This window comes from Chaetura pelagica, unplaced genomic scaffold, assembly GCF_000747805.2.
Source record: "Chaetura pelagica isolate M959 unplaced genomic scaffold, ChaPel_1.0 scaffold272, whole genome shotgun sequence".
NCBI lineage: Eukaryota > Metazoa > Chordata > Aves > Apodiformes > Apodidae > Chaetura > Chaetura pelagica.
In genome coordinates, this window is record NW_009952445.1 from 744452 (window position 1) to 757278 (window position 12827).

Genomic DNA, 12827 nt, shown 5'->3' on the forward strand with positions numbered 1-12827 from the left:
CAGGGGACAGGCTGAAGTGCCCTGTCATCTGCAAATGTCCTGCAGCTTTTGACACGTACCAGGAGTGCACTGAGCTCTGCCAGGGGCCCTGTTGGGACAGAGAACTTCTGAAACAGTAGCTGTAGGAAGGCTGTTTTGGGAACTGTTGTGGGGGGGGAACCAAACACAAACCTCTTTAACTGATAGCAGTAGGTGTGGAGGAAAACATCCAAGTACTAGGAAGTAAGTTTCCTTCATTTTAGAGATGCAAGTCTCCATCCTTAGATCATGGCAAAAGGTTATAAAGCTGTGTGGTCTGTTTTGTAAGGTTCCAAGGAGACTTCCATCTGTCATCCAGAGCTCAGAGTTACCAAAGGGGAACTGTGCCAGCTGATTGACACTGCTCCTGAGTGCTGGGTAAAGGCCATGGGATCCCCTTCCTCTTCAGCTCCCAGAAGGTGGCAAATCACTGGTAGAGTCTGTAGGATCACAGGCCTTAGTGATGAACCTGCTGCCAAGTTATGGACCTGCATTGTTTTATTAGACTGATCTTACTGTAGTTATGGGGAAACCATGCAGAGAATAGCTGTGTCTGATAGACAGTTATTCATCAGGAAGTGAATTGATTGGATTGGCTGGATATGGTGGTGTTAAAACATTGGTGCTTCCCTCCCTCCCCGAGCTTATAAATAAGTTTGCTCTTCTATGTTGTTAAATATGTGACTTTCATCAGGTTACTGCACGGAGGGGGCTGGACATGTTCTTGGAGTGTGCAACAGGGGTCCATTCCCCTGGCTGACAGGAGGGGAAATTCAAGAATAAACCCACAGAAGACACAACAGCTTCCTTTCCTGCTAGTGTACCCTGAGACTTTGCTGAGAAAAGACTTGCTGACCATGGGACAATTAGTACTGGAAAAGCTTTGTGGTGTTTGTCAGGTTAGTGTGCATTATGCTTCCTGAGGTTAGACAGGGGTTTTTTGCTTTTGTGTTTTGTTTTCCTGGTGGAATAATCTTTGTATGGCTGGAGCACTGGGCCCTTTAAAGTTGATAGTAGGTTTTGTTTCCAGTTCTCAATGATTTGTAAGTAAGAAAAGGATTTTATGGTTACAGGAGGCATTTAATTAGAGTCTGGATTTTAGCCACCAAAGTGAGTTTGTTTATAGAGGTACTGTTAGTGTTTTCCTTTAGGAGTTTTCCACCTGTAGTTGTTAGAAATAACACTTAGTGACTAAAACTTGGCAACAGTAAAACAAAAATATTTTTCTTCTTGCTTATTTCCTTAAGTTTCATCTTTATACACTGTTGCATTGGGAGTTCTTGTTTTGGAGTGTATGTGCCACTTTTTCTAGAGCAAAAAATGAAGGTTGGCCAAGCAAAGCTCAGCTTCTGAAAACACACCAGTCGGTTGAAGGTTCTGGTAGCATCTCAGCCTACTTGCAAGAAGGGGAAGTGTGGGACCTTTGTTGTTTTATTGACTTATTTTTCCTCTCATGTTGGTCAGTCTTGAAGATATTTCTGCCTTCCCAGCTCCAGAAGCTCAATGTAGGGCTTTGTCTCTCTTCATGACTGCTGCTGCATAACTCGTGTTTGTGGGAAAGTGAGCGTGGGATTGGTCTCATGTCTTAAGGAATGATCTTCCTCCCCTGAAATCTAGATGTGCTGCTTAGAAGCTGGCTGGGGGAATCCACTAATGGTGCTGAGCTTGAGGTATGTGCAGGTAGATTGCAGGCTGTAAAATATGAAACTGCCTGGAGCAAGTGCAACCTGTAATGATGGCTGGTGTCTACCAGAGCTGGCGTAGCAATGCCACAGTACTGTGCCTCTTGCCCAGAGTCCCTGAACCTCCTGGGTCCTCTGAGGTGACCCAGAGTGAAGTTTGGCCTTGAGCAAGTGTAGCTGCTTGGGCTGTGGGAGGCTTTGCCCCATCCTGGCTGATGCCAGCCCTCCTCTGAACCCTCTAGCTGACAGTAGTTGGTGTCTTTGCATTTGACTCTGAGCAGGATCTTGACAGTGGTGGTCTGACACCAGAGTGAGGTGAGAAAGAGAGGAGTGGGGCTTGTGGGCTGCAAAGCTCTTGCTGCTAGGGGGATTTGCAGCCTTCATGCTTGGGACTGAGTTGTAAGAGAGGAGAAACTGCAACCCCTGAAGGCTTTGTGCTGCATGCAGGCTTTGAGTTTGGTGCCAAGTGCTAGGACATCCAGGTAGACACAAGTGCAGAGCCACTTCTGCTGGGAGAGAAACCAGTTACTGTGATGTCCCCTGTGCCAGCCTTGTCCCCCTCACATACCCAGCCTGCTAATACTGGGCTGGCTCAGATTCCAGAGGATGGGAAAGGAGAAAAAGGGTAACTCTGCAGGCTTTATTGTGAGAGATGCATGAAGGGGGGTCCTGGGTAGGTTTTTGCACGTGTAGAGACTTATGCCAGTTCTGCATCTGGCTTTATTTGCATTATTAGGATTAAACTAATAAATCTGCTTGAAATCCGTGATGATGGGGAATTGCTGTTTGCCCTGTGCTGGGTGGTGGTGGGAAGGCTGGGAGTCTGGTCTGTGTTACAGATGATAAAGCTTGTGCCACACACACACGTTGTGCCATTCTTTTCCTAGTGGGTTATGACCTGTGACTTTACTTTTTATATTAAGCCTGGTGTTTGCCTTTATTCCAGGCTTTCTAGATTTCTGTAGCACAGTGCCCAGTATAAAAGGGTGGTTGGTGGGGACTTTGCATAGGTTTCAGTAAAAAGTCATTCTGTTGCCTTGCATTTGTGTACAGACCATTTTATTGGCAGTGTTGAGCTTCAGCTCACAGCAAAGGCAGTGACTTGTTCTCTGGGTTTCCAGAGGGACTCGGGAGGTGCTAGTCTTGAAGCTGCCCTTGAACTGACTGCATGATCTCTTGGCAGCTGGGCTGGGTGAACAAACCCCCCTCCACACACCCTCACACACTTGGAATGGCATCTTCTGTGGCCATGTGCTTTATTGTCTTGTCTCCATATGGTCAGTGGGTGAGAGACTGAGTCCCACCCCAGAGGAGAGCAGTGGTTTCCTGCTCATCACTGCTCATCTGTCCATCTTTCAGAGATCTGCTATTATGCTATTTTTTAAAAATTATTATTATTTTTTTGAAATGGCAGCTGGCAGGCAGTTCTCAGACATCCAAAACTCTGCATGTGTTTGCTTGGAGGCCACAGAAATACACTGGAGACTGAAGTGGAGGGCACGTGGAGGGCTCTGGTTTGATCCCAGCTGCTTAGAAATTGTTAGCATCTTGGTGGAAAGGTGAGGAGAGGTGGTAACATCAGGGAGAAGGGTTAAAGTCATTGCTGAGCTTTAGCTGGGGGCACAACTAGTATTAGTTCACCATACCTAAGCTCTTAGTCATTGCCAGGCCTACCTGTAGCACTTGTGTCAGGTGAGTGTGTAGCCACAGCAGTTTTAAAGTGCCAGGTGTCTGTGCTTGTGTGTTTTGCTGGGAAGTTAAGGCCTGGATTTCCCCCAGCTCAGATGCCCTGTTACTTCAGTTGCCTCAGTAGCTGTTCCTGCCTGACTACAGGCAAAGGCACAATAAAATAAAGGCAAATTGTGTGGCTTTTTCTTACCCTGAATACCATGGAGTTACCTGCTTTTCCAGGTCCTTTCTTCACAGCTTTTCCCTCCTAGACATCTCTCACACCAAGTTTCTTTTACTCAAGGGGGTGAAATTGTAGCCTTCAGAAATTAAATTCTGTGGCTGGCCTAAAACGTTTATCTTTTTGCTCAGGTGCACCTCACTGAATTAAGCTGCATTAAGGAAATCATCTCAGCTTGTATAAAAGAGGAGGGAAAAGTAAAGGTGACTGCAGGGGCTGAGGTTCCTGGTGTGATCTGAGCTTGCTCTGGTGGCAGAGCTTGCCCAGCCTCTCAGGCTGAGAGCTGCAAGCTAAAATACAGCTCAGAGCTGTGCATGTGCTTGAGAAGGGGCACCCTGGGGGGCTCAGCAGCTCTGCCAGGACAGTGCTGTGTGCTGGGGCTGGGCCTGCAGCAGGAACTGGGGGGCTGGTGCTGACCCTGCCTTCCTGGTGTGTGTCTCAGGAAGCTGCATATGAATCTCCTACCCTCTGCTGGCACAGACCTGCTGCCTCTTGCCAGAATCTGGCCCCAGGGTGCAAGCTGTGCTCCAACAGCTCTGGAGCCTGGTGCATCCCATGAGCTGTGGTGTGGCCTTTATAGTATATTCCCAGTTGCACCAATGAAACTCTTTATATTATTCCTCAGGAATTCCTGCCTCAGTAATAGAGGTGTTTTGAAAAAGAGGTCCCTGCAAAAGAAACTTGCTGGACAAGCTGAGCATTAGGTGTCATTGCCTGTAATTGGGAGAGGGATCCCTCCCTGCTGGGCAATGTTCCTGGGCTCCTCTCCTGTGGGGAAAGCACCATTCTTGTTTTAGGGTGACAGTGTCTGGCTGAGCCACCTTTGGAGCTGAGAGCACTCAGAGGTCCAGAGGAGGGAGGAGGCAGTGTCTGGCTGCTCTGTGAATGGTGTGAAGATGCTTCCATGAAAGAAGCCTCCACTTTTCTAGAGCCTCCTGAGGGATTCAGCCTCTCAAGCAACCACCTCCTTTTCCTCCGTGCCTGTGGATGGTGAAGCTGGTGAAGCATGAGGTGTGAACAGTCGGGGGGCTTCAGGAGTCTCTAGTTGATGCTGGTTGGATGGAGTTGCCATCAAGATCCCCTTGGCTTGCTGTGCTGTGGCATGGCACGAGGAGGGAAAGCAGCACGAGGCTTCTCTGCCTTGGCTGTGGTGTCTGCAAAGCCTCATTCCAGCTGGCTTGTTCCAGATGGTAGGTAGCTGCCTTAATTTGGGCTGTCTTCACTTGCTCGTTGACATGGGCTCCTCCTCTGTTAATTAGCAGAAGAAGCTGATGGTGCCTGTGCTTTGCTGTGCACAGTCTTGGAGGTTTGATGTGTGGGAGATATGATTTCCAGGCTCTCACTTCCCTCTTGGAATCACCCACTTGGTGGAACATCTCTGTGGCTTCTTAGCTAGCTCCTCTGCCCCAGGCAAAAAAAAAGTAGTCATGGATATTAGATTTCCTCACTGGTCTGTTTGCAGTGGGGGCTGAGGATGCGTTTTGGAGAGGTCAGAAATGTTCAGCTTCAGAGGGAGCTGGGCTGTGGCAGAGAGGTCTTGGTGGCTCCTCCTGTGGTTTGGCCTTGCAGTTGTGTAACATCTTTCACGTTGAGGTTCTTGTAGTTAGTCATGAGCAGGTAGAGTGCAAGGAAAGTCTTTTCCCTCTGTGGGACGTGGGGAGGGATAGCTCAAGATAAACTCCAGTGCAGAAAAGCAGCTGTGGGGCAGAGTGGGATTCTTCACATGTACAGGAGTTGGTTCAGATCTCTGGAATAAAAGGCTTATCTCTGTCTCAACCCAAAAACTGGAGCTGTAACTAGAGAGTTAATCCTCTTTTCTAGTACTGTCAATGTTTATTTAGCTGTTGCTCTTATACATTTATAGAGTGCAAACATTTTTTGTGTATAGGAGTTGGTTTAGATCTGAAATAAAAGGCTTATCTTTGTCTCAACCCAAAAACTGGAGCTGTAGCTAGAGAGTTAATCCTCTCTTCTAGTGCTGTCAATGTTTATTTAGCTGTCTCTCTTATACATTTATAGAGTGCAAACATTTTTTAGTGTATGTTGGGCAATTCCCAGTGTCCTGTCTGGGGATTCTTTATGATCCTAGAGCATCACCAGGATTGTAGTGGTCACCTTTGTGATCCTGCCCCTTTGCAAGTGATGGATGCAGAGAGGACTGTGGGACCCCTGTCTGTGGGCTGCATGCAAGGAAAATGTTTTGCCTGCCTGCCTATCCAGCCCAGAAGTGTGGAGTCTCTGGAGCAGCCTCAGCACAGCAACATACAAGGAGGATAAAAAGCCTGGTGCAAGGGTGGCCTTCTAGTCCCACCTCCTCCTAAAGATAGCAGTGTTGTGACTGTGCTGTGAGCCTACATCTCATCTGCTTTCCTGTGGAAGAACTCTGGCCAATTAACGTTTTTGGAAAGACAAAACACAGACTTTCAAGGCAACCACAAGAATTTGGAATTAATGAGGCGGAGGGAAGGAAGTACTGCAGCTAAAATGGGGAATCACTCCTTGAAGCTATGTCATATTTATGAAAATTTTTGGGTAGGTTTTCCCTGTTAAAGGCAGGAAAATGAAGACTTGCTGAAGGCAAGTGGGGAACATGTTGCTGTTCAGTCAGTTGAACCTGCTGAAGACAGAAAACTGCATGCTAAGGCAAACAACAATCTTTGTAATCCTCTATATTCTTTGATTGCTGAGCTTCTCTTTATTAATAATTAATCCTTCTGTGGTGTCCTTTAAGACCTTCACGTGCAGTGAGGGGCTATGCACGTTCCCCTTTCCTTTGATAAGCAGATGTGAGGAGACTGTGACTTGACCATACCATGAACATGTTAAAATCTGCTGGTGCTGGACAAGTGAAGTCCTGGTAGGGATTTTCCAAGGAGTACATGTACCTGTTTCATTTAGGTTATCCAATAGCTTGAAGCCCAGGGTGAGTTGCTGGTGCTCTGCAGTCACGTAGCTGAACGATGATTGAAGTAGAGACCTGTTCACACTCTCTGCTGTGGTACCTGGGCATTGAGGAAACCATGGATGTGTCTCCTGTTGTATTAGGATTGTGATATGAATTCAATTACAGTGATAAACTCTTTAGTCAGGACTCAAGAGAGCAGGTGAATAACTGGTCTGAAGCTCTGTGCCTTTTATATCCACGGCTCTGTGTGCCCGAGCTGGGAGCTGGGTGGGTGCAGACAGTGGGGGCATGTCTGTGTGCTGGGAAAAAAAACATTCCTGCAGATCCCCCTAACAGGTCCCAGGGCTAATTAATTATTTGGAGCACAGTATGGAGCACCTTTCAGGCCTGGAGTTTGCTGAGTGGGAGCTGGCAGAACGTGTCCTTGATGTGCAGCTACTGTTTTTTGGGAAAGAAAACATGGGGTTAAGGAACTGCAACTCAGCCTTGTTTGGTTGTGCCTGGAGTACTTGGCAAGGAAAGCTGTTGCTTTTTGTTTGGAATGGTCCTTAATTTGATTCAGGTATTGAAACAGTGCTGCCTTGTTACAATTTTTTTTAAGCAAGCCCTATGGGCTGCTTTCCATGTGTTGTGCTGGTTGTGTTCACATCCCTAAGTAGCCTGGAGTTGGTGGAAGCCTGGGGAAGGCTTGAGGAAAATTTGGCAGTGGGGTCAGGTGCTCTGTTCCCAGACTTGTGTTAATTCTACCTACTTGTGCCCAGGATGGGTGTTCTGGAGAGCTCCCTGCAAAGACCCCTCTGCCTTGGTGTGCCTGGGAATCTGGCCAAGTTCATCCATCACACTGTCCTCAGTGTCCTGTCCCACCTTGTGCTGTGCCTCTGGCTAATGGCTTTTAGTGAAGTATAAAGCCACTTATTTAACAGGCTGCCATGCAGCTGTTTCAGGGCTATTGTAGGTGCATGACAGTGGCATACAGAAGGAAATGGCTGTTGTTGGGTTTTTCCTCTCTGCTGTCTTGCTGGGCTACATCTGGATCTGTGGTGGTGTGGGACTGTGTAGCCAGAAGGGCTGGAAAAGGGCAAAAGAACAGGAAAAAAAGCATTTCTAATGTCTGTATAGCAACATGCCTTCCTGCCACCTCTCCATTAGCTTCTGCCCTACTGATCTGAATTGTTTTTAACTCTTTAAGTTTACACATTCTCAAGTCTAACAACAACTGGAGCTTCTCCAACGCTTGCTGGTGTAAACTGGCCTAGTGTCACCAACTGGTGCCACGTTGCTGTGCAGCAGCTGGTGCTCTGCTGGACCAGGGTCCTACCAAAACCTTTTTGCTCAGGGCTGGTGTGGAAGATCCTCCCCAGTTTCTCAGCTGTGCCTGGCTTGTTGCTGTGCAGCAGCTGGTGCTTTGCTGGACCAGGGTCCTCACCAAAACGTTTTTGCTCAGGGCTGGTGTGGAGGATCCTCCCCAGTTTCTCAGCTGTGCCTGGCTGAGAGGGGATGGCTGGGGATGCTGTGAGGGATGTATCTGCCTTTCCCTGTATGTGGCACTTCAGAAGACAAAAGACAGGGAAATGGCAATAAATGGCTGGCTGTTTTTGGAAACAAGAGTGGAGCATTTCAACTTGGGGAGCCGGGCACTGAATAGTAACTCCCATTTGAATCCATCAACCTCATCCAAGGAGTCAAAAAGGCAGTTAGTTGCACGTTGTCCTCCTGTCAGGAGAGAAATTGGCCAAAGAAGCAAAGAACATCTGGTTCTCGTTGGGCTCTGCCTTTGCATGGTCTTCCTTCTTGTTTGTCACATTGGCTTTTTTTACCACCCCCCCCTCCCTTCCTCCTTCCTCTCTCTATTTTTTTTTCTCCTTTCAGTGAGTTTACAAGCCTTGCTGGAATGCACATCTGGTCCTTATCATCCCTGATGTCCAGCTGGCTTTTTTGCTGGTTAGCAGTTTGTGACATCAGGGGCTGTTAGAGGCATTAGTTACTTTTCCTCCAAATAGAAAGGTCCGTGGTTTTTGGAAACCTACGGAGGAAAATGTATTTTATGTCAGTTCTTGGCATAAATTGAACTGTTAGGGCTCTGAGCTTGTCCTGACCTTTAGCCAAACATTTTGCCTGGAAGACAAACGCTCGTTCCCACTCTCTACAGCTACTTCTGAATTGTCAGATTTTGCTGACTTCCCCCTTCCCAGAAGAATGTGACTGTGTCCTTTTTCTCCATCCTCCTGCTGAGCTGCAGCTGTGTGCCAATGTCAGCAATTCCCCTGGCCTCCCTGCTCTCATGGAAGTGTGTCCAACATCACCCAGTCTCTGAAGGTGTCTCCTGGGGGACTTCTTGCTGGTAGCTTCCTTAGGCTGGTGGTTACCCAAGTAAAAACTCATATATTTATAGAGTAATCTGTGGAAGGAGAGCCAGCATGAGACCCCACGCCTCCCCTCCTTGTCTTCTACTGCTGGGTGCTGTGTTGACCAAATAGCTTCCAGCCTTCCTCCCACAAAATAACCTTTCCTGCTAGCCCAGTTCTCTGGGATTCAGTGGAAAAACCAGCTCATTCAAAGGAGAGTCGTTTTGTGTTCCCTGTGACCTCCTTGGTTACTGAGCAAGGGAGCCAGCTGGGGTGTAACACTTGGATGGTATTTCTTGTTTCTGGGAGTAGGGAACCCTGTCTCCTTGCTGGTTTTAGGTGTTGCTGGAGGGCTGGGGCCCAGGAAGAGCAAGATGGTTCCCTGAGGTCCAGCCCTTGGGGACAGTTGCTGCAGCAGTGACTCACATGGTGGGTTGGTTGATGGCAGGGTGGGAGGTACTAACTAGCCAGGTTGCCTACCTCCCTGATGGGTCTTCACAGCTTCCTTGGCACATCAATCTACAGAGTCAGGCTAGGTCTTCCCAAAGGGTCTGCTCTCCCTGTTCAGAGAGAAGGGGAAAAAAACCAGACAGACCTCCCAGGCTTCAGCAGCCCTCACAAAGACATCTCTGCCCCAGTCTGCAGACAGGCAGCATGGAGACAGGAACTCCCCCTCCTCTGCTGGTGACACTGATGGTTATCCTAGCCTAAAACAACAATGAAGAAGTCCTTCCTTTCTAGATTAACTGATTGATTGCTGTGGGCTGGTTTTTTTGTGGCATGCCTGCACTTAGTAGGGCAAGGAGGGAAAAAGAATTGTTCTTTCTGTGTGTGTGCCCCCTGCCCCCCATTACTATTAGACTTGGGTTCCCTTGTCCAAGAATTAAGGGTTTAACTGTCACTTAAGTCTTTGTATGGAAAGGGATGAGGGTTGAGGGTGGTGCTGTTTCAAGGAGATGAAATGGTGAGCTTGGCTCTGCTATAAGCGCTGGGGACACTTTGTGTCCTGGTGACAGGGACCCTGACTTTAACATGGGGAGAGGGTACAATAGATCCATCCATCTCTTGCCAACTACTCTCTGTTTCTGTTCTTTTTGTCTGAGCAGGCTGAAGTACCTCAGAGGTCCCTGGCTTTGGATGTAGCAGGAACATGTGTGTAGTCCTGGGGCAAAAACGGAGCTGGCCTGAGCTGCTGGCAACAATAAAAGCTTTCAGAATTTCTTAAAGGTGCCTCCTCAGTCGTGTGGCCTCAAATAACCAAACACTTGCTTCATATTTGTGGCTGAGTTCAATATTTTGCATACCAGCGTTTTTTTTTCCCCCTCTTGAATTTGAGGCTCTTTTTTGTTTTCTTTAACTCCTGCGAGGCCGTGTGAAGCTGACCCCCAGCTGCCAGGAGGGGCTGGAGGGGGATGCTTTGCTGGCAGCCTTAAAGCAGAAGGGGCTCAGCCAGGAGCTTGGTTGGGTTGAGGGAACAGCTGTCATCATGGTTAAGTTCAGAGCGAGGAGAGCAGACCAGGGCAATAAATGCAAGTGTCCTTGTGCACCCTCTGCCCTCAGACTTTTGAAAGTGACACTGCTTTTTCTGCTGAGGAGAGGAGCAGCTTTGCTCTTACCTCAGATCAGCTTCCAGACACCTCCTGAAGCCTCAGGACGTGGCTCTTGCTTTGTGCTGCTCCTGGAGAAGGGACTCATTTCTAGCCGTGGCACTCACCTTTGCACCCACCTTTGCACCCACCTTTGCACCCACCTTTGCACCCACCTTTGCACCCACCTTTGCACCCACCTTTACACCCACCTTTACACCCACCTGTGCTGTTCCTGACTCCGGTGAGGAAACTAAGTTTGTTCCCCCCTTTGTTCCTTCTAGTTTCTTCATTTGTTCCTCTGCCAAGCCACCGTGGCTTAGGAGGAATGAGCTGATTCTGTCCTGCATGTGCCTCGTCAGCCAAATTGTTTAATAAAGCTGCACAGAATTGCATCCAGACCAGGCAGTGGCTGCAGAGCACCCGTTCCAGCACTGCTTGACCTGGGAAACCTTTGCCACTAGGAGCTACATATGAAGAAAACCAGATCCCAAGTAGTTTTGACAGGGCTCTGAGTTTGCAAAAGCCAAGAAAGGGTTTGCCAAGCTTAAATGTTGGTTTTTTTTATTCCTTAAAATTAAAGCAATAGGACATGAGGACCTGGAGTTAATCTCTTAGCAGTGCTGGTACCTAGTGGGGGCTGTGCCTCTGGAGGCCTCTCTCTGCTTTGCTTACCCCTTCCCTTACCCTGCTAGAGTTAAAACCAGCAGCTGTGATAGCAGCTGAAAGGTTGGTGTTGACCTCAGAAATATCAACTGAGGGATGCCTTGTAGGTCACTCTTCAAAGACAAATAAATGGATCATCATCTTTCCCATTAAGTGAGTATTTAGTTGTTCCGGTTACTCTGTAGCATTTTAGGGTTGGGACACAGCTCAGAGGGTTCAGAATTGCTTTCCACTCCTGGATGGTATATGAGGAGGGAACATGGAGCTCAGCAAAGGAGGCTTGGATGTATCTTAAGGAAGAGTTTAAAATTAAAGGCTGCTCTTGGGATGGCTTGAGCTTTCTGACATCTGAGAACACCCAGACACCCACGCCCAGCAGCCTGTCTGGTGCAAATTGGCTGCTTTCTGCAGAGGTCTGTAGAGCTGCAGTTGTACCCGTGCTGATCTTGTCCACAGCTCCTGAAGCTTCAAGCAAGGAGAGGTGCTTGCCAAATGGTTATTCCTTTAGTATGCTTGCAAGAGGTACAGTCACTTCTGTTGCATGGAGAAGGCATCTCTTAGGACTCTGTAACTGTGAGTGACAGCTGAGGAGCTGTTGTAGTCCAGGAGTTTATTTAGGCTCAGTATTGAGGAAAGAGAAGAGTTGTGCTGAGCTCCCTTCATCTTCTGAGGGCAATGAGGGATCCCCTTGAGAAGAGGTTGGTGAGGCAGGGTGATGTTATGCCTTTCCACTTGGGGTGCAATGCCTGGGTGGCACTACTGCCTTCTTCTGGAGGAAGAGCCTGGTGGCAATGCTGTAGCATTGCTATCCTGGCTTGTTGGTTGTCTGTGGGGGCTCTGGACTTGTCTCTGGGCTCCAGGAGCCTTTGCCCATGCCATCCTTTGAGCATTCTTCAGCTGGAGCACCCAGTTTGCAGCAGGAGGACTCGCTTGAGATCAAAACCCAACCCCCCAACTTGTCACAGTGATTCACAGCCAGAGCAGCCCGGCCATCTGACTTATCATCCCCTTGGTTTTCAAACACTGCTGTTTTGCCAGACTGAATCACTTGCCTGCTCTGTTAATTATACACTGAGCAATCATACTTGTTGCTCCCCAGCAGAGGCTTCCTTTTGATGTTGATAAAACCCGAGCGCATGAGCTGCTTTGAGTTTGCAGTGGTTTCAGTCCTTGCCCACTCCCTGGGCAGCCTGGGGGCTGGTGCCTGCAGTGCTGTTGAACTAAGAAAGCCAGAACTGCCCAGTCCAGTGAAATTGGACTAACTGGTCAAATTGCCCATCGTGGTTTTGCTAATTGGTGTTCTTGGTAGACCTGTGCCTTGGCTAAAGGGGCCACAGGGCCTCGTGGGGGATTCTGCAGCTTCCAGTGTGCTGGTCCAAACCTCTGCTGAGGGGAGAACAGCAAGAAAGGGAGCATGTTTGGTCTCCTTTTGCCAGGGTCCCTGTAGTTCCTGGAGGTGGGTGTGAGTGTTGGCTGGCTCCTTGAAGAGGCCTGGCAGTGGTGAGAGGTTATGCAGTGGGTGCATCTCCTGCTACACACCACAGCTTGTGAAAAATACCTGGCATTGGGAAGTGTAGGGATAACTGGTTTGGGTTTTCCACTGTTGATATTTGCCACTTGCAGGAAAAGGAAAGGGGGGGAGGAACAAAACCAGAGGAGGTATGGAGCAAAAATAGCTGACACAGATGCAAGGGTTGAGTCTAACTCCTGTTCCTG